Raw genomic sequence first — 19,794 nt, 5'->3', positions numbered from 1 at the left:
AATGGGTCGTCTTGGTAGCGGCGGCGGCGACAGAGGCTGTTGGCTCATACGCATCTTCTGCTATTCACAGGAATCGTCGATCACTGCATGCTGTGCGCCTTATCACCTGTCCCACCGACCGACCGACTGCTTTGGCATCGCTGAAGAAACTGCCATGCGCAAGACTGACGCTTCCAAGCTTCACCGCCAGGCCCCAGAAAAGATATAAAAGCCCCGCAACAAGCCCCAGCCAGCACTTGGTAGCGGCGGCGGCGACAGAGGCTGTTGGCTCATACGCATCTTCTGCTATTCACAGGAATCGTCGATCACTGCATGCTGTGCGCCTTATCACCTGTCCCACCGACCGACCGACTGCTTTGGCATCGCTGAAGAAACTGCCATGCGCAAGACTGACGCTTCCAAGCTTCACCGCCAGGCCCCAGAAAAGATATAAAAGCCCCGCAACAAGCCCCAGCCAGCACTTGGTAGCGGCGGCGGCGACAGAGGCTGTTGGCTCATACGCATCTTCTGCTATTCACAGGAATCGTCGATCCCTGCATGCTGTGCGCCTTATCACCTGTCCCACCGACCGACCGACCGACTGCTTTGGCATCGCTGAAGAAACTGCCAAGCGCAAGACTGACGCTTCCAAGCTTCACCGCCAGGCTCCAGAAAAGATATAAAAGCCCCGCAACAAGCCCCAGCCAGCACTTGGTAGCGGCGGCGGCGACAGAGGCTGTTGGCTCATACGCATCTTCTGCTATTCACAGGAATCGTCGATCACTGCATGCTGTGCGCCTTATCACCTGTCCCACCGACCGACCGACTGCTTTGGCATCGCTGAAGAAACTGCCATGCGCAAGACTGACGCTTCCAAGCTTCACCGCCAGGCCCCAGAAAAGATATAAAAGCCCCGCAACAAGCCCCAGCCAGCAATTTGGTAGCGGCGGCGGCGACAGAGGCTGTTGGCTCATACGCATCTTCTGCTATTCACAGGAATCGTCGATCACTGCATGCTGTGCGCCTTATCACCTGTCCCACCGACCGACCGACTGCTTTGGCATCGCTGAAGAAACTGCCATGCGCAAGACTGACGCTTCCAAGCTTCACCGCCAGGCCCCAGAAAAGATATAAAAGCCCCGCAACAAGCCCCAGCCAGCACTTGGTAGCGGCGGCGGCGACAGAGGCTGTTGGCTCATACGCATCTTCTGCTATTCACAGGTCTGATTTATTGCTGTTTATTAGCCCCAATAATCTTGCTTGTTGCTGTTGCCGCTGCCAAGTGCATTTGAGTCAAGTGTGTTTGATAATATGCCGCGGGAACTTGAAAAGTTGCGGGATGAACTGAGAGATGAATTTCAGAAGGGCATTGCTGCATTGCGAAGCGCAATCGAAAGAGATTTCCGCAAAGACCATCGAGAACTGACTACAAGCGTCGAATATTGTAGCTCCCAGTTTGATGATCTGAAGGCTGAATACCCTGCTCTAAAAGAGGAAAACAAGGCATTGAAAGCTGAAAATGCAGCACTGTCCACTGAGCAGGTTTCTTTGAAAAAACTGCTAACTAGCTATGAGCAGCGCCTAACTGAGCTTGAACAATATTCAAGGCAAAAAAATGTGGAAATCAAGGGTCTTCCTTTTGATCAGAACGAACATCTGCCAGAGATACTTCTGAAAGTTGGCGAAGCTATCAAGGAGCCGATAACAATGCAGGATATAGAAATTTGTCATCGAGTCCCGACAAAGAATAACCCATGCCCAAACATTATCGTACAATTCCGAAATCGGTCAAAGCGTGATGTTGTACTTGATAAAGCCCGACAATCAAAGATTACCACTGACAGTCTTCACCTTGAAACAGTTGCACAGGCAAGCGCTGCCGATGGCGATTCTAACTCCGAAGGTGATTCAAACGGCAGCCCGTCCCGGACTCGTGCAGCAATTTATGTTAACGAGCACCTTTGCCCCACATTGAAAAAACTGCTGGGAATGACTGTCACTCGAAAAAAGGAGAAAAAATGGAAATTCGTCTGGACGAGAAATGGACGCATTTTCGCGAGAAAGGATGAATCGTCCGATGCGATCCGCATTGTCTGTGTAGGTGACCTAGATAAAATAGTTTAAGGAGAGCTCGTTTCCCGTTGATTTTGTTCCACTTCACCATGGCCAAGCAGCTCTTCTTGCCCGCTGATGTTTCTAATTTACATTCGAAAAACAAAAATGTCACTTCTTTCATTTGAATTCTCAGTCATTACGCAACAAAGAAGATGAGGTCTTTACTTTTCTCAAGTCGCTAAAATTCTCATTTGGTGTAATTATGACAACGGAAACTTGGTATCGAGACGATGAAGAAGTTCTAACCCTCGAAGATCACAATACATTTTCCCAGCATCGAGTTAATAAGAAAGGAGGTGGTGTGATGTCAATGTTAAACAAATCTTTTAATGGCTGTGTTATTCCTCGTTTCTCCATGGTAGTCGACGACTATGAAATACTTTCTTATCGCTGTGGCTCAGATGTGTTTTCAGTGGTTTATCGTCCTCCCGGTGGAAATGTGTCTTCTTTTCTTTTGTTTCTTGACGATTTTTTGTCCTGGATAACTGACAATGGGCTGAACCTGATATTAGGTGGCGACATCAATATAGATTCTTTAACTTCATCTCATGAACAGCGTGAATTAAATATGGTTTTGGATTGTAACGGTTTTCGAAACGTCATCTTGGAGCCAACAAGAATGCATACAGGCTCATCTATCGATGTTTTTATCACCAATGTTCAGTGTATATTCACACAATCTGGTGTAATCTGTGCTCAACTGAGTGATCACTTACCAATTTTTCTCTTTGCTGATCGTGCAAACAAGCGTCAACGAAAGAAGCAAATAGTTCAAACATACCAAACGATAAACCAAGATACCTTAGAACTATTCAGAGCCAAACTTAGGGAAGTGTCCTGGAAGTGCGTGTACGAAATTAATGATCCAGATCTAGCGTATGATACTTTCATAAAGATAATTACAAGCATATATTTAGAGTGCTTTCCTGAAAGAACTTGCAAAAAGTCAAGGAAAGCTCGTAAACCGTGGATCAACAGAGACTGCCTCGAAATGATAGCAAAGAAAAACAAACTCTACAGCCATTTCCTTTCTTCAAGAGCTCCCGATGACCTTAAATCTTTTAAAAATTTCAGAAACCAGGTAACATCATTTCTTCGCCAAGCAAAGAAAGATTACATGAATAAGCTATTCGACTCCAATACAGTAAGACGAAGCGATCTTGTTTGGAAGGAAATTAACAATATCTTAAACCCTCAAAGAGACCCCCAAACTTGTACATCGATCAAAATAGGCGACTGCGCGTTATCCGGAAGGCAGCTGGCCAATCGCTTCAATGATCACTTTATTTCAGTTGTGAGGAGTGCTCATGATCAACGCTCTGCAGAATATCTAAAATTTCGTACCACTGAAACTGCGTTTCTGTCGCCGACAGATAAGCCTGAGATTCAAAGTCACTTCGCAACCCTCTGTAATAGCAGGTCTCGTGATATAGATGGCTTCCAGGTGCAACCCTTTAAATATGTCATTGATATTATCAGCCAAGTTTTAAAGTACATATTCAATATCTGCCTAGAAAACGGAGTATTCCCAAAGCGGATGCAAATGGCTAGGGTTTCTGTTATCTATAAAAGCGGTGACAGAAACGACCTCTCTAACTATCGTCCAATATCGATACTTCCCGTCTTCTCAAAATGTCTAGAAAAGGTGATGTTTAAACGTATTGCTAGCTTTAGTAAAAAACACAACGTAATAACTACATGTCAGCATGGTTTCAGAGAAGGCAGGTCAACAGAGAGCGCCCTTCTTGTGCAGAAAGAATTAATACTGGAATCATTTGAAAAGAGGGAGCTTGTTCTGGGCATATTCGTTGATTTTTCAAAAGCGTTCGACCGGATCAACTATGAGACTTTAATAGCCAAGCTAGACATATACGGTTTTCGGGCGTCTTTCTTCAGTTAATCTGATCTTACTTAACCTTCCGTTGTCAGCAGGTCAAGATTGACAATCAGCTTTCCGATATACAGGCTCTACGAGCTGGTGTTCCTCAAGGCAGCATATTGGGTCCACTGCTATTTAATCTTTACATAAATGATGTTACTAGTCTAGATAACAAATGCACATTTTTAATGTATGCTGATGACACCAGCCTATTTTTTAAATCAACTAATGTATATGATCTCTTTGGGCAGGCGAATCAGTGTTTGCTTTCCCTCCATGAATGGATAGCCATTAACTCCTTGGAAATTAATACCAAAAAAACCAAAGCAATGCTTTTCCGTCCCAAAAATAGGATCATTGATTTCCTGGGATTATCGCTGTGGCTAGGTTCGGTAAAAATTGAGCTCGTCCCGGAATTTAAAAGCCTTGGAGTGTATTTTAATGAACATTTATCATGGAATAAACATGTAGATACTACGATTATCAAAATAGCTAAGGTAGTGGGTATTCTTTCCAGGCTTCGGTATTGCTTACCGCAATCTGTAAAAAAAATTATCTTTCAGTCCCTATTTTCTTCTGTTATAGGATACTGCTTTTTGGTTTGAGGGACCACCACCTTTTCGAATGTTAGCAAGCTTCATAGATTACAAAAACGAGCCCTTAGAATCATCGTCAACGTTTCTCGAGACGCACCAACAGAAGCGATTTTTTGTAAATTGAATATAATTCCTATCCCGCAGCAATATGAACAAACTTTATTAAGGCGCTACAGGACTACAGCCATAAACACAGCTATCTTCTTCAAGGAACTCTACAGACTTGAACGCAAGTCTCACAATTACAGCACTCGTACAAAAAATCCTTTCGTCATTCCAGAAACCCGAACAAATTACGGACGGCAGAGCATTAGTTACACCTTGCCTCTTCTTCTAAACACAATTCAATAGTTACAGTGTGCAGATAACGCTATTATTTTTATTACCTCACTGAAAGTGTGCATTTCTGTAAATATGTTTTCCACACTGCGTGTATGTTTTTTCTTCCTTGCCGCAATCGTATGTCACCTTTTCTACAGTATTTAGTTAAACATTATATGAAAGTGCCATTTCGCCTTGTTGTTTCTGTTAAAATTATATTTCATTGCATAGTCAACTCATACGCCGAAGTTACCAAGTTTTTGTAAGGGGCGCAGCCCCTCGTCAAGCCGTTAATAGGCTTTTTGGCTGCGCCCCTAGCATCCTTGTGATGTTGAAATAAAGATGACTTGACTTGACTTGACTTGAAAATCACAGTACCAACCACTTCGAAGCTGCTCGCCCCGAAGTGGGACGACAGCGAATTCCGACAAAATAATGAAGCCTACAGAGCTCGTGCAAGACGTACAGCGAGACACCTGCAACTGTTGCAGGACACGAGCACCACAAGAAGTGGACATGTTTGTAAGCGACCAGAACGCCTGGACCTGTGAGATCAAACCTCCACTGACGACAGCGCCCCAAGCGACAAGCTAACCAGGCGGACCGCCGGGAGACCCCGGCATGGGCGACCGCGCCAAGCAGAGTGAAAACGGGCGCCATTACCTAATGTATAAATAAACAGTTTTGGTTGTTATACCGGCTACGTCTACCACACAATAGAGAGAACATTAAAAACAAGGGTTTCGAGGGTGTAAACACACTGGGCGATTTCGGTCAGTTGTTGATCACTCGGGAGAAGACGGTTTTTTAGATCAGTGTATTGTTGCAAAAGTTTAGCGGAGGAGAGGTGGAGAGGGGGGACGGGAGAGTGCCTGGCGTATTTGAGCATGAGGGGGTGTCTGGCGTGGTTTGTGTCAGCTGGGGTTTGACCGGGGGCGACCTCCCCTGAGGGGCCACCTGCTGGTTCACTGCGGAGGTGGACTGATGAGGGGTGGGTGCTGTTGGTCTCGTGATTTGAGGTTGAGGTTGGGCCCACGACTGAACAGTGGCAGGGCGCAGGTACGATGCGGTTGGTACTGTATATGACGGTCGAAGAGGCATCTGAGGAGGCTGGTTCCTTCCACAGTTTGATGTGGCAGGCAGGGATATTGATGATTGCGCAGGTGACTGCGGCTTCCCATGTAGGGCAGTGCTATCCGGGTCCGTAGGTGGTGAAACCGTATGATTCGATCTAGCATTGCGTAGCTTGATGCGCTGCTCATAGGAAGGTTTGGCCCGGTCTTAGTCTTGTTGGTACTGGATTGGACATGTGGTGTCGAATGGTGGTTAATCTGCCTTGCAGTGAAGGCACCATGGCGAGCAGGGATGGGCGTCGTCAGCTGATTGAAGCTGAATAGAGCAACTGTTACAGCGAAGGTAAAGCTTGGTACAGGTATATATCCGGTGCCCGTATTGCAAGCATTGGGTGAATTTAAATGCCTTAGGGTGATCCGGGCGGAAGCGGTACGCTTCGCGGCGAAAGTAGACCGTGTTTGGGATTACTGAGCCCTCGAAGGTTATCAGGACGGACTCAGTGGTGCCGATGATGCTTGCATTTAGAATGTTTGAAGAGTAGCTCCCAAGGCTTGCATGAGAGCAGCTGTGGAGAGGCCAGCGTCGACGCCATGTATCACACTGCGGCAGGATTTGGTGAGGGCTGCAATGTATGGGTGTACGAGCATTTCTTCGTTATTGAGCGCGATGTGATGCATGGCTTTCAGGCATTGAGCAATAAGCTGCGATGAAGTCTTGATGATGACAAGCCGTTGTTGGGACCGGAGGTGAAGAGAAATGTCGGAAGAGGCACCGGCAGGAAGCTGGGCCGCGGCGGAGAAGGTGGTGAGTTGAGCGTAAGGCATTACAGTAGGCGCAAAGGCAGCGGCGGAGAGTTGCACACACACGGAGTGAAGAGTATACCGGAAACAAGGATCGGTGCGTGTCTTACAAGCAGCGGGTGTAATCCATTCGTCTGAGAGGTCGAGGGTGAAGTCCGCGAAGTCGAGGGGGGCGTCGTTCGAGGTGGCGGCGGGTGGTGCGGCGGTGACAGGCACGGCTGCGATGCTTTCAGGAGCGGGCTGCGGCTGGAGCGCCGCTGGGGCGGAGGAGTCCAAGCTGTGCTATGGATCTACGAGACTTAAGAAGGCGGCGGCCATTTCGGATTTTCGAGCATCCACTGCCATGCAATACAGAACGGCACCGGGTTGTACTTGGTGTCCGTTGGTGCGGGGTGATGAGGTGACGCACCGGTTGAAAGCTTTCAGGGGTTGGTGGCGCAGAACAGCGATGCGTGTGGATTTGGTCGCAGCTCGACGCGGGTGCTGCTGCACTGGGCGACGCCATCTGGCGGCCTGCTAAAGCAGGAAATGCGGCGCTGCCCTCGCGCGGCGAAACTTGAGCTTCGGTTTCCTAAATTCGCCTGAATGACTGCTGAGAGCTTGCTTCTTGTGAAGCGATGCTCTTTTCTGAACTTCGGGGTTAGTGGTCGCTTTTTGCTGCTCGCGCTCGCCAGCTGACATGCGCCCAAGTGCTCGATACGCGATCAATCTACTGCACTAACGGCACACAATGAAGGGGCACTTTCGTATCTATAAGAAAAAAATATTGCAGTCTCTCTTTTAATCTTGTCACATCGCTAATTTGTTTGTAGTCGTGCCTGGGGAGAAGAACTAGATAGTTTTGACAAACTACTCAAGGCAAGCGAAGGGATTTGACGAAGCAGTTCTGCTCGTTCGTCTCAGCTGCTAGCCTTGCTCTGCAACAAAATTTATAATTAATTTACCAACAGAAAATGTTACAACTGAAGCATGGGCTAAGTATTTATTGTCACCTAGCAAATAACGCAGGATAAAAAATCAAAGTAGTGGTATTTCTGAATAGACACTCTCTGGTACAAGGAGAGGCTGCCATTAGTAGCTATCACGCTTGCCCTATGACAAGCACATGAATGCACAACTAATCACTGAATGAAACAAAAACAACAACAACACCGCAACGTTTGTTTCTTGACGACGCGATAAAAGATACCGTGCCACATGTATGTGAGCCGTCAGTAGATTGGCCGTGCATCGAGCAAAAGGACCGCATGGCTGAGCGAGCAAATATAGAACTCGCATGCACTAGGCATTATAGAACTCGCATGCACTAGGCATCACACAGAGGTTACCCTCGACGCTATCATATCGCCGTCTAGTGACGCCGAAGCAGTTTTAAAACAGTGCTCCGGCCTCTCGCAAACGTCTGTCCATGGTTGTATTTCTCATAGCCCATAACACGCATTCTTTTTTGCGCACGCAATTTTTTTTTTATAATGGGTCAATTCTATGCATATTTGTGGGGCACGTTTAGTTTCTTCTATTCCTTTTCAGAGTCTGTGCAACTTATATATGTGTAAGATGAGTGGGCAAGTCTGCCTCTGCGCGCTATTCGAAGGTAGCCAAAATAATTTCTACGCATGCGAACTAGTTGCGTGGAGATCCCATTTCAGCTCGTTTTCTACTCTGTATCAATCCCATATCTATATCAGTTCCCTTTGAGTCGAACATTAGATGTAGGGGCACCTATGCCGGTTTCGCGGCATTGCCTCTGGAAAAAAATAATATTAGCTCGCTTTTAAAATGTAAACCGGAACATATTTCATGTGGTGTAAGTTTACAGAGTCATTTTCATTCATGAGGCGGCATCCGACGCTTTATTATTTTTTAGTCGGGATATCACGCATCGCATTTGCACTCGTAGTCAAGTCAGAAAGGCCGAAATTTTACAACTGCTAAATCGCCTGAAAAATGTATAAACTACCAGCAGTCCAACCAAATGCAAACCGAGGAGTTTAGACAGTCTTATCGTTTTGCCCCTAGCGCCAAGAAAGGTGCTAAAAACTGGATACTTGCGAAGGTTTTCAGAAAATGAAACAAATGCGTCTGTCAAAATGAAAATAAAATCTCACCCGCAGCAACACCTTGACTCATAATGCTGCAAAAACTTGCAAAACGCCAGCCTTTAACAACAGCTGTACACATTTGAGCCATTGCATTCCCATTAAAAAAAAAATACCAGGGAAAGCACCATTCTTCTGAATACCTGCCTATCAGTTATTTCCTTCAAAGCGATATATAGCGATATAGCGACAAGTCTCATTTTCGAAACGTTGGCTTTCGAACTGAGCCTCGTTTTCAGCTTTTGTTCGGTTTTTTTTCATCGTGTGCAGCCATCTTCTCCCACACGTTCTAACCTGGGTCCTCAAAATACCAGAATATGACATACACGTTAATAAACAAACAAATGAGCTGCTTCGAATCCGTTGCTTTACACCATGCACGAGACGAAATATCGCGAAAGCATGCTGGTGTTGAGAAAAATAAGTTAATAAAATAGCTAGAAAAACAGACACTTTATGATGGGCGTGTGTGATCAAAATATAATGCATACGTTTATTTTGAACGTTGCACTTCCTAGACGCGTTTTTTTTTTTCAACCTCCTCCCCAGTATAACCACATCTAAGAAAACCTCCAATCAAGATAGCAGACGCGGTATATTGCAGAACGAAAGAACAGATATTGCAAAGAAAGTTGCTGACCGACTCCTAGCTACATGAACGCAAATGGTCAAGCATCATGGCCCTAACTCTCAGCAGATCGTTCCAATGCCCTACACGCTCTAAAACTCACGTCTGTGCAAATTTGCGCAACATTGGTGGCTTCCGTGAAACGTTGAGAAAAGATGAATGCGCTTTACTAAAGTAGAGATCGGCGCGATTGACGCAGTGACAAAGGGGAATCGTGATGCTAATGTTATGGAGAGCTGTTTGAGAAAGTTACGCACATTAAAACACGGCGAGCGGTCCCCATATGGTTGAAATGCCCTCGATCAATACAATAAAATTCTTCGGTAAGAGCGTACGACAATGAGTTTCTTGCCTTCAGCAAGCCTGGTTCGGCATCAGTAGGAGCAAAAACTAATCACGGCAAAGAATTGTAAGCAAAGGTCACATATGGCAGAGCGAGGTCCCAGTCTTGGTGACCAAGTGATACATAGATGGATAACATTTCCTTAAGTGTGCGGTTGAAGCGCTCGGTAAGGCCGTTGGTTTGGGGATGGTACGCAGTCGCGAGCTTATGCTTCGTGGAACATGAGCGCAGGATGTCTTCAACTCGGGACAAAAACTAGCGACCGCGGTTGGTGATTAACTGACGAGGAGCGCCGTGATGGAGAATGACGCTGCGTAGAAGAAAGTCAGCGAGATTCGTAGCGCAGCTCGTGGGTAAAGCTCGTGTGATGGCATAACGTGTAGCATAATCGGTTGCTACTGTGATTCATTTGTGACCCGACCGTGATGTCGGGAAGGGGCCATGAAGGTCGAACCCAGCACGATAAAATGGCTCCGGGGGACGTCAGTAGGTTGGAGAAGGCCCGCTGGTGGCCGCGATGGTTTTTTCCTACTCTAACACGTGTCGCCGGCTGCGATGTAGTGCCGGATGCTGCGGTAGAGTCCCGGCCAAAAAAAAAAGACGCCGTACCCGGTCGTAAGTGCTACACACACCGAGATGGCCAGCTGTGGGCAGGTCGTTGAGTTCTTCAAAATTAGAGCAGCGGAGCTTTTTGGGAATCACCAAGAGGAGGGAAGAATCGTCATTATGAAAGTTACGGCGGTAGAGGACTCCATCCTGTACAACAAAATGTTGCAGAGAAGAATCTTTTTTCCAGATGTCAGACCTTCAATGATGGATCTCAAAGATGCATCGTTGCGCTGCTCCTCTGCTATCTTGGCGAGATTGGAGACGACAAAGACACAGGGAATTATATCTGTGTCACTGAGATCAGGGGGCTCACAGGATAGCGAGACAAACAATCAGCATCTTGATGAAGGCGCCGCGATTTTTAGACGACGTGGTAGGAGTATTCTTGAAGGCGCAAAGCCCAGTGACAAAGACGGCTTGAGGGATCTTTCAGAGATGACAACCAACAAAGCGCATGATGGTCGGTTACAACTGAGAATGGACGGCCGAATTAGTAAGGTCGGAATTTATCGAATGCCCATACAGGGGGGAGACACTCGCGCTCAGTAATCGAATAATTTCGTACGGCGTTGGAGAGAAGGCGGCTAGCATATGCGATGACGAGGTCGTTGCCATGTTCACATTGAGCCAGCACTGCATCGATCCCATATCCGCAGGCGCCTGTTCGAACTTCAGTGGGAGCTCAGCGATCAAAATGAGCCAAGACAGGGGGAGACGTCAGTAAGCTTATAAGCGTTGAAACCTAAACGCACCTTGCTGATCGGGGCTCCCCGTGAAAACGGTGTTTTTCTTAAGTAGGTCAATGAGAGGACGAGCGATATGGGCAAAATCTTTGATAAAGCGACGAAAGTAAGAGCAGAGGCCGGCAAAGCAGCGCACATCCTTTGAAGACTGGGGAGGTGGAAAGTTTTTGGCGGCGTGAATTTTTGCCGGAACAGGTCCTATGCCAGAGGTATCAACCTTGTGTCCAAGAACCGAAATTTGTCCAAGAACCGAACCGGCTGTTACCGAAATGGGATTTCGATGAAATGAGCTGGAGGCCGGCTGTACGGAATACATTGAGAATGCTGGTGAGGCGTTCAAGGTGCGAAGAAAAGGTCGGCGAGAAAACGACGACGTCCTCGAGGTAGCACAGGCAGGTTATCCATTTAAATCCACGTAGAAAGGAGTCCATCATTCGTTCAAAGATCGCCGGTGCATTGCAGAGACCAAACTGCCTGACTTTAAAGTGGTACAAGCCGTCTGGTGTGAAAAAGGCGGTTTTTTCACGGTCCTGCTCGTCAACAGCGATCTGCCAATACCCGGACCGTAAATCGATGGAAGAAAAGTATTTAGCTCCATGGAGGCAATCTCAGGCATCATTGATTCTGGGAAGAGGGTAGACGTCTTTTTAGTGATACTGTTGAGATGGCGACAATCGACACAAAAGCGCCAGCTGCCATCTTTCGTTTTAACCAGATCGACTTGAGACGCCCATGGGCTCATCGAGTGTTCGATGATGTCTTGAGCGAGCATCTTGTCAACCTCCTTTTAGATTACCTGTCGTTTTGCACCAGATACGCAATAAGGACGGCGATGAATAGGAGCAGCACCGCTGGTGTTTATGCGATGTTGCACAAGAGCGATTTGAGACAATGGGCGTTGATCAAAATCAAAAATGTCTCTAAAAAATACCAGCAGACGACAAAGTGCACGAGCAGTAGAGGAGAAAGGTACGGATTGATCATCTTGGCGTAGTCTTGGAGACTGGTAACTTCAGATAAAGAGCAGTCAGAGGAGGGCGTTAAACCGGTGGCCACAACAGAGAGATCACATTCACTCACAGGACGCAGAGTGGTGAGCGAGATGCCTTGAGGGAGGGGCTGGATTTGCGATGCAAAGTTCAGAACAGCGAGACAGGGAGACTTGTTTGGTTCGAGGTCATTGTGACGACGGTATGAGCAAGGTCAACGCTTCGGGTTGGGGAAGTATCAGGGGTTGGGGTAACGATATAGTGTCCATCGGGAATAGAGGGTACAGAGCAGAATGCAACATAAGCTGCGGCTTCAATTGGCAGGCGGACAAAGCCGACACTACAAAGGCGGTGCAGAACATGAGAGGGTGGGTCAAAAGGAGAGGGGAGGTCAAGTTCCACGAGTCTTGTAGCACAGTCCATGATTGCTGCATGGTCAGAAAGAAAGTCGAGGCCATGAATGATGTCGTGAGGACAATGCTGCAAAACTGTGAAGAGGACAGTAGTATGGCGGCCAGAAATTGTTACGCGGGCAGAGCACAAGTCAATAGCCTTTGACGTTGCTCCATCTGCAACACGCACAACCTGTATAGGGGCAGGGGCAGCACTTTTCGCAAGCGAAAACGGAGTTCTGGGCTCATGACAGAAACTTGCGCACCGGTATCAATGAGATCTTGAAACAGTGAAACTGCCAGGATTGCGTGGGTGGGTGAGAATGACCGATGGCAAGGCCTCCGTTGGTGTGGGGATGGTACTTGAGGCATCGTTGGGCAAGAAAGCAGGCCGCCGCCGCGGAGTTCCGTCGTGCGGAGGCTGACGCCGGGATCGACGGCCGCACCTCCACCAAGAAGTTACGTGGGAACCCGATGTATATACAGTGTATTTACAACAGCCTCAGATGGCATAGCAGCAAGCAGCAACACAGAACCAGTCACACTTCTTCGTCATCACCTTGTCCCTTCGGCGAGGCAAGAGAAGGAAACACTTTGTCTTCATCATCGCGTAACAATATGCATGCCGGGTAGCCTTTCACATAATATGGCAATTTACGATTGGCTTGTGTGTTTGACTGGACGTATGATATAATATGAAAAAAATTTAGAGCAGTGGTTTAGCGAGTAATAAGTCCATGAAAAGAAACGCAATTCTGAAAGGGGAGCTGCAGACGGTAGTCGTTAAGGCGGTCACGTCATGGCTTAAAATGTTGAACTTAAGGAATGCGCAAATTAGTTGCGATGAAATAAGATTTCGCCGTAGCGCTCTCGTCACTCGAGGCGAGCTCCTCGAAACACGGTGGTGGCGCCGCCAGGTGTCATGAAAGCACATGCTTTCTAACAATCAAGAATTAGGAAACAATTGAGTGACGGTTGAAAGACGATTTTTGAGGGTAATATATATATAACATAGAATAATATAGATAATATTTGGCAAGTACTCGCGTATTATGATTATCAGCTTACCTGTATCTCTCAAGAAAAAGTACATAATAGTTGCATTTTACCCGTACTCACCTATGGGGCTGAAAGTGGAGGCGAACGAAAAGGGGTCCACATAAGTTGAGGATAATGCAAACAGCCATAGAACGGAATATGGTAGGGGTAACGTTAATTCATAGGAAGCGGCGGAGTGGGTCAGATAAATAACCCTAGGTAATAAGATTGGTGCACACGCAGATTATGACTAGCAGCTTGCCGGTATCGTTCAAGAGGAAAGTATACAACAGTTGCATCTTACCTGTATTCACCTATGGGGCTGAAACGTGTAGGCTAACCAAGAGGGTTCTACTTAAGTTGAGGACAACCCAGAGGGCTATGGAACGAAAAATGGTAGAGTAACATTAAATATAGGAAGCGTGCAGAGCGGGTCAGAGAAATAACTCAAGTTACGGACATTCTAGTGGAAATTAAGAAGAAATGGGCATGGGCAGGACATGTAATGCGAAGAGAGGATAACCGACGGTCGCTTAGGACAATAAACTGGATTCCAAAAGAAGGAAAACGCTGCAGGGAGAGGCAGAAAGTTAGGTGGGCGGATGAGGTTAAGAAGTTCGCAGGGGTGAAGTGGATGCAGCTAGCACAGAACGGGGTAATTGGAGAAATATGGAAGAGGCCTTCCGCCTGCAGTGGGCATAGTCAGGCCGATGATGATGATGAATAAGATTCTAGTAGAAATCGGGAAGAAATGCGCACGGAAAGAAGTGCGGAGAAGGGATAAGCAATTGCCGAAAAAAGTAACACATCACATTCCAAGGGAAAAAAACCGTAGGAGGAGGAGTTAGGTGAGAAGGGCGGATGAGGTTGAGTTCGCAAGCGTCAAGTGGATGCAGCTGTCACAGGTGCGGGTTGGCGTATTATGCTAGAGGCCTTCTTCTCTCTGCACTTGGTGCATTCCGGCTGATGATGGTAAATTATATAGGCTTAAACTGCCATGTAAAAACCTGTCTCTCAAACTCTCTACCTCCACGCATTACAAAACTAAACTGCCCGGAGAACTGCTCTAAAATTTCGAATTACTGAGTGCCCTACTCGTCAGCCAAAATGATATTTTTGATTTCAGAGCCCATTTTATACATAAAAATTGAGGGCTGTAAACGTGAAACTGTACTCACCACTTTAAAGCATCCTAATCACAAATGTGCCTTGAAATGTCACACTTCAAAAATAAGAATCTCGGAGCTTGCTGGGTTTGTTTCGCACATCACGCGTATTTTTCAAACGCCTTTCACGTTGTGATACCTTCTTATATTCATTTTAACTTCGTCTGGGTAAATGAAACACATAAAAGGCGTCTTTCTTTTATACGCAAAAATGCACATTATGCCATTTTAAAAGTGAGCGAATTGTGAAAGTGCGCGCTTTTCAATACGTAATTAAAAATTTCTACATCAAGCCACATTTTCAAATAAAAAAAGTTAAAAGGAACTCCGTTTTGTTGTTGATGTTCTTAAGCCTGGCTTAATATATAACCCCATAAATGTATAAAAATACAGTTTATGAGTAAATTATAGTTTATAATTCATCTCAGCACTATGCTTTAAACCTAAATAATCTCCTCTTCGCTGTACAACCCACGTGCACAAAGTTTCCCACGCTGTTTCGAAAAGGAATATCTGTACTTAATAATTTTAAACCATCGGTACCATATTATGCCGATATAACATCGCACTACCGCTTAATGTTACATCATGTCATCAAGGCCATAGACGCTATTAGCACAGGCACAGTGGTAATGCAGGCATTAGATGGGACATGCCGCCATCAAGTGCCCTTAAGGCGACCTGCGCATGCGCACTGGTGATGTCAAGTAGCGGTTTCCGTTTCTGCGTAGACTATCGTCGATTGAACAACGTTATGAATAAAGATGTTTATCCCTTGCCCAGAATAGATGACGCTTAGATCGTCTGTGCAACACAAGGTACTTTTCTTCCATGGATCTCAAGTATGGATACTGGCAGATAGAGGTCGATGAGAGGGACCGCGAAAAGGCGGATTTCATTACACCTGGCGGGTTATACGGACTCCAAGTTATGCCCTTCGGCCTTTGCTCCGCGCCCGCAACCTTTCAGCGACTCATGGACAGCATTCTTGCAGATCTGAAGTGGACGACTTGTCTTTATACTTGGACGACGTAATTGAATTTGCACCGAATTTCGAGGAGCACCTTCGTTGCCTAGACGCAGTACTAGAAGCCATCGAATCGTCGGGCCTCACTCAGAAAGCCGAAAAATGTCATTTTCGTTTCGAAGAGCTCAGGTTTTTAGGCCACGTCGTGAACCAAACTGGAGTTCTGCAGGATCCTGAAAAAACTGTTGCGCTAGCCAATTTTCCGACACCGCGGGACCATAAAGACGTTCGACGCTTTCTTGGATTATGTGAATATTAACGGCGTTTCGTGAAAAACTTCTTAAAAATAGCCAGCCCCTTTACACTTCTTATTAAAGCTGATATACCGTTTACGTGGGGGGAACAGCAAATGCAAGCATTTCAAGAGCTTCAACGTCGTCTGCAGTCACCTCCAGTTCTAGCACATTTCGATGAAACGGCAGGCACCGAACTGCACACCGCTGCAAGCATAGCGGTTTGGGCGCTGTCCTAGTACAGATACCGCACAGTCAACAGCGTGTGATCGCTTACGCTACTCGGGCTTTGTATAAGGGGGAGGAAAACTACTCTGCCACTGAAAAGGAATGCCTAGCCATGGTGTGGTCTATTTAGATGTTTCGACCGTACGTATACGGCAGACCCTTTAAAGTGGTGACCGACCATCACGCGCTTTGTGGGCTGACAATCCTCAAAGAACCTTCTGCACGTCTCGCAAGATGGAGCCTACAACTTCAAGAGTATGACATCACTGTAACCTACAAGTCAGGTCGTAAGCATTTAGACGCGGATTGCCTGTCTCTGCTCCCGCGCAACAAGCTTCGGACGCACGGTGGTGATAACGACGCATTTCTAAATGCAATCAGTTCAGCCAACTTTGCCGACAGTCAACGCAACGATCCTGAGCTTCGCCAGGTAATCGAGTTTCTTCAAGGTACTGGTAGCATGATCTCTAAATATTTTCATCGCACTATGTCCTCTCTGTGTTCACGTGATAGCGTTGTCGCAAAGAAAAGTTTTACCGCCAACAGTCGCCAATACCTACTTATTATACAAGCGAGCTTACGGGACAACCTTTTTCAAGCCTGTCACGATGAACTCACATCCGGCCACCTTGGAGTCACTCAGACGCCATCCAGAATTAAAGCACGGTATTATTGGCCTCGTTTGTCAAGCGATGTCACACATTATGCTCGAACTTGCCGTAACTGCCAAAGCCGAAAGGTTTTTCCTCTGAAGCCAGCCGGTCTTTTAAAGCCCATTCCACCAACGTTTAGACCATTCCAGCTAATAGGGATAGACTTGCTTGAATCGTTCCCTACTTCCACATGTGGGAACAGGTCCATAATAGTAGCTACTGACTACCTGACCCGCTACGCGGAATCCACTGCTATTCCTTGTGCTACCGCCTTTGAAGTTGCGAAATTCTTCGTTCTTCAAATTCTCCTCAGACATAGAACACCAGAGGTCCTGATTACAGACAGAGGAACAGCATTTTCCGCAGAGCTCATCCAGCATATCCTTATTTTTAGTAGCACCAACCATCGCCGGACAACTGCATACCATCCCCAAAAACACGGCCTGACGGAACGTCTGAACAAGACCATTGCCGACATATTGTCGATGTATGTGGACGTCCATCACAAGACGTGGGACGAAGTATTACCTTACGTAACATTTGCATATAATATCGCCGTTCAAGAAGCGACCAACATGACTCCGTGCAGCCTAATTTACAGAAGAAAAGTGACGATCGCGCTCGACAGCATGCTGCCTCATATAGACGAAGTTCCAAACGAGGATGTCGCTTCTTTTACCGTGCCGAAGAGGCCCGCCAACTTGCCCGAGTGCGAATTCAGCAGAAGCAAGGCCGAGATGCACAATGCTACAACCTGCGGTGGCGCATTGAAGATTATTTTCCAGGTGACGTTGTCTGCGTTTGGTACCGTATTCGACGACGCGGACTCAGCGAAAAACTCTTGCGCCGTTATTTCTGTCCCTACCGCGTTCCTCGACGCGTTGGTGATCTAGACTATGAAGTCGTTCCTCATGAGGATCCAGAACTCCGACGTCCCAAGCGTTATGAAGTGGTCCACGTGATCCAGCTGAAGCTTTTTCATGCCAGACAACAGTGACTGTACTGTATTGCCCCCACTTCAGTTTAGTATAGGGCTGATTCTTCTCGAATGGGGGGGGTTAATGTATCATGCGCTGACGACGAAGACGCGCAGAAGTGTTAGAGAGCGAAGAAGTGTGCTAGCTCCAATGCTGAGCTCTAACGCTGTTTCTGAACTCTGAGCCTGCCTCGGCGCAACTGTGAGGGGCCTGGTTTACGCGACATGATGAAGGCACCAAGTAGGTTCCGAAACGTCGTGCGCAAGTTCTTCCCTTTTTTGGGGCCGTTCCTGTTTTTCGGTTATCCGGATCGGTTGCTACATTGCATGAAGCTAGCAGCTCAACAGTCAGGATGCTAAAAGCCATCAGATAAATACGCTTCATACCTTTAATTAATTATTTTTTATTGTACATACATTCGAGGCCGGTAGACACAACAGAAAGGAGACGGCTTTGGATGTCGCACTTATTTTAGTCTGTGCAACACCGCGGGCTTTTACGTGTACTTCATGCCACAATAATTCCTTCTTCTCCTCATGCACATGACCTTCAAAAAGTTTCATTCCTTTCCTATGTTTGCGCCTAGAAATAATTTTACAACCCTATTATATCCAGCCTCTTCAATCAGCGGAACGTCACTACCAGACGGAATCCCTGCTGCGATGCGGAACGATCTGTCTCGGTCATTTAGTATCCGCTGCGTAGTTGCCCGAAGCTCGTACATCGCTCAGACCGACGCTGTTTACAAGCGACATACCGTGGGTGCGTCATCTTCCCCGTACAACGTTCCGTGGTGTCCTTTGGAAGCGCTGCGTGTAAAGTGGATTATCTACATCAAACAATTTGTGTTTCGTTCTGCTGTTCGTGGTAGAGATTTACAGTAAGACGAAAACTGCGTGCAGAACTTAATTGCCGCTGCGTGCGCGTATTTTCGGACGATGGAATGAACAATGCTGTCTCACTGCTCGGCGGCTGGGCGTCCCACGTACTTGGGCACGTCGCAAAAGTGGGTACTTGCTGTAGGTACAGATACAAGTCTGCTCGAACGGCGTCTCGCTGCATCTATTTTAAATGAACGGTTAAGGTAAGCTTTTACTGGCCTCGAGACGCGTGTCGCATTGTCAAAGCTTTCGGTCCGCTCTCTATGCTGCGCGTATTGCTTATACTGCGTCACTTTACCGCACCAACCTTCGCTGCATGTGCTTGAACTAGTATCACAGGGAGTTTCTTTTTTTCAGTGGGATCTTTCTCATAGATATGTTAAATGCTGAAGTTCGAAATTTTTTGCTTTACGTTGACTCCACTCAGCGACAAATGAAGCGGGAGTAAATCAATAGAATTGCGAACAGGGCGAGATTTTAGTTGCAGGGTGCGAAGCTGTATCGCAGTTGTTTTCACTCCTCAGACGCATTAACTGCTAAATATTTAGAATCGCTGTTTGAATTCCTCACCCAAGCTCCTCTAGCTAGGCGTTCTAACGCTAGCATTACAATTACTTCGTTTTTTTTTTTGTTCTTCTTTGACACCGATATGTACTTTGCTTGGTCGCAAAATCTCTTAACCTTTTATAATCTTACCGCGTCTCGTTCGCAGGCATACGCTCAGGTCATTTTGTTATCACGGGGATTACACGAAGACCATGACAGACGAATTAAGGGTGGTCGCATTCCTGCAGTTCAAGATTTGCATTGTAAAATAAGATTTGCAAAGTGAAATAAGACAGAAAGCGAATGTCTCTTCTTTTCCTAGATTACATACTTTTTAGAAGCGTCTATTGTTTGTTCGTTCACAAAATACTTAAATGCTGTCATTTTCCCGACTTATGCGCTATCCGAAGTTGAGAAATTAAGTGTCATTATAGCTCTGTACATAATTAAGTTACTGAATAACCATTACATTCCTATT

Source organism: Amblyomma maculatum, chromosome 7, assembly GCF_055883805.1.
Source record: "Amblyomma maculatum isolate TAMU_Amacu chromosome 7, ASM5588380v1, whole genome shotgun sequence".
Lineage (NCBI taxonomy): Eukaryota > Metazoa > Arthropoda > Arachnida > Ixodida > Ixodidae > Amblyomma > Amblyomma maculatum.
This window is presented reverse-complemented; position numbering follows the sequence as displayed.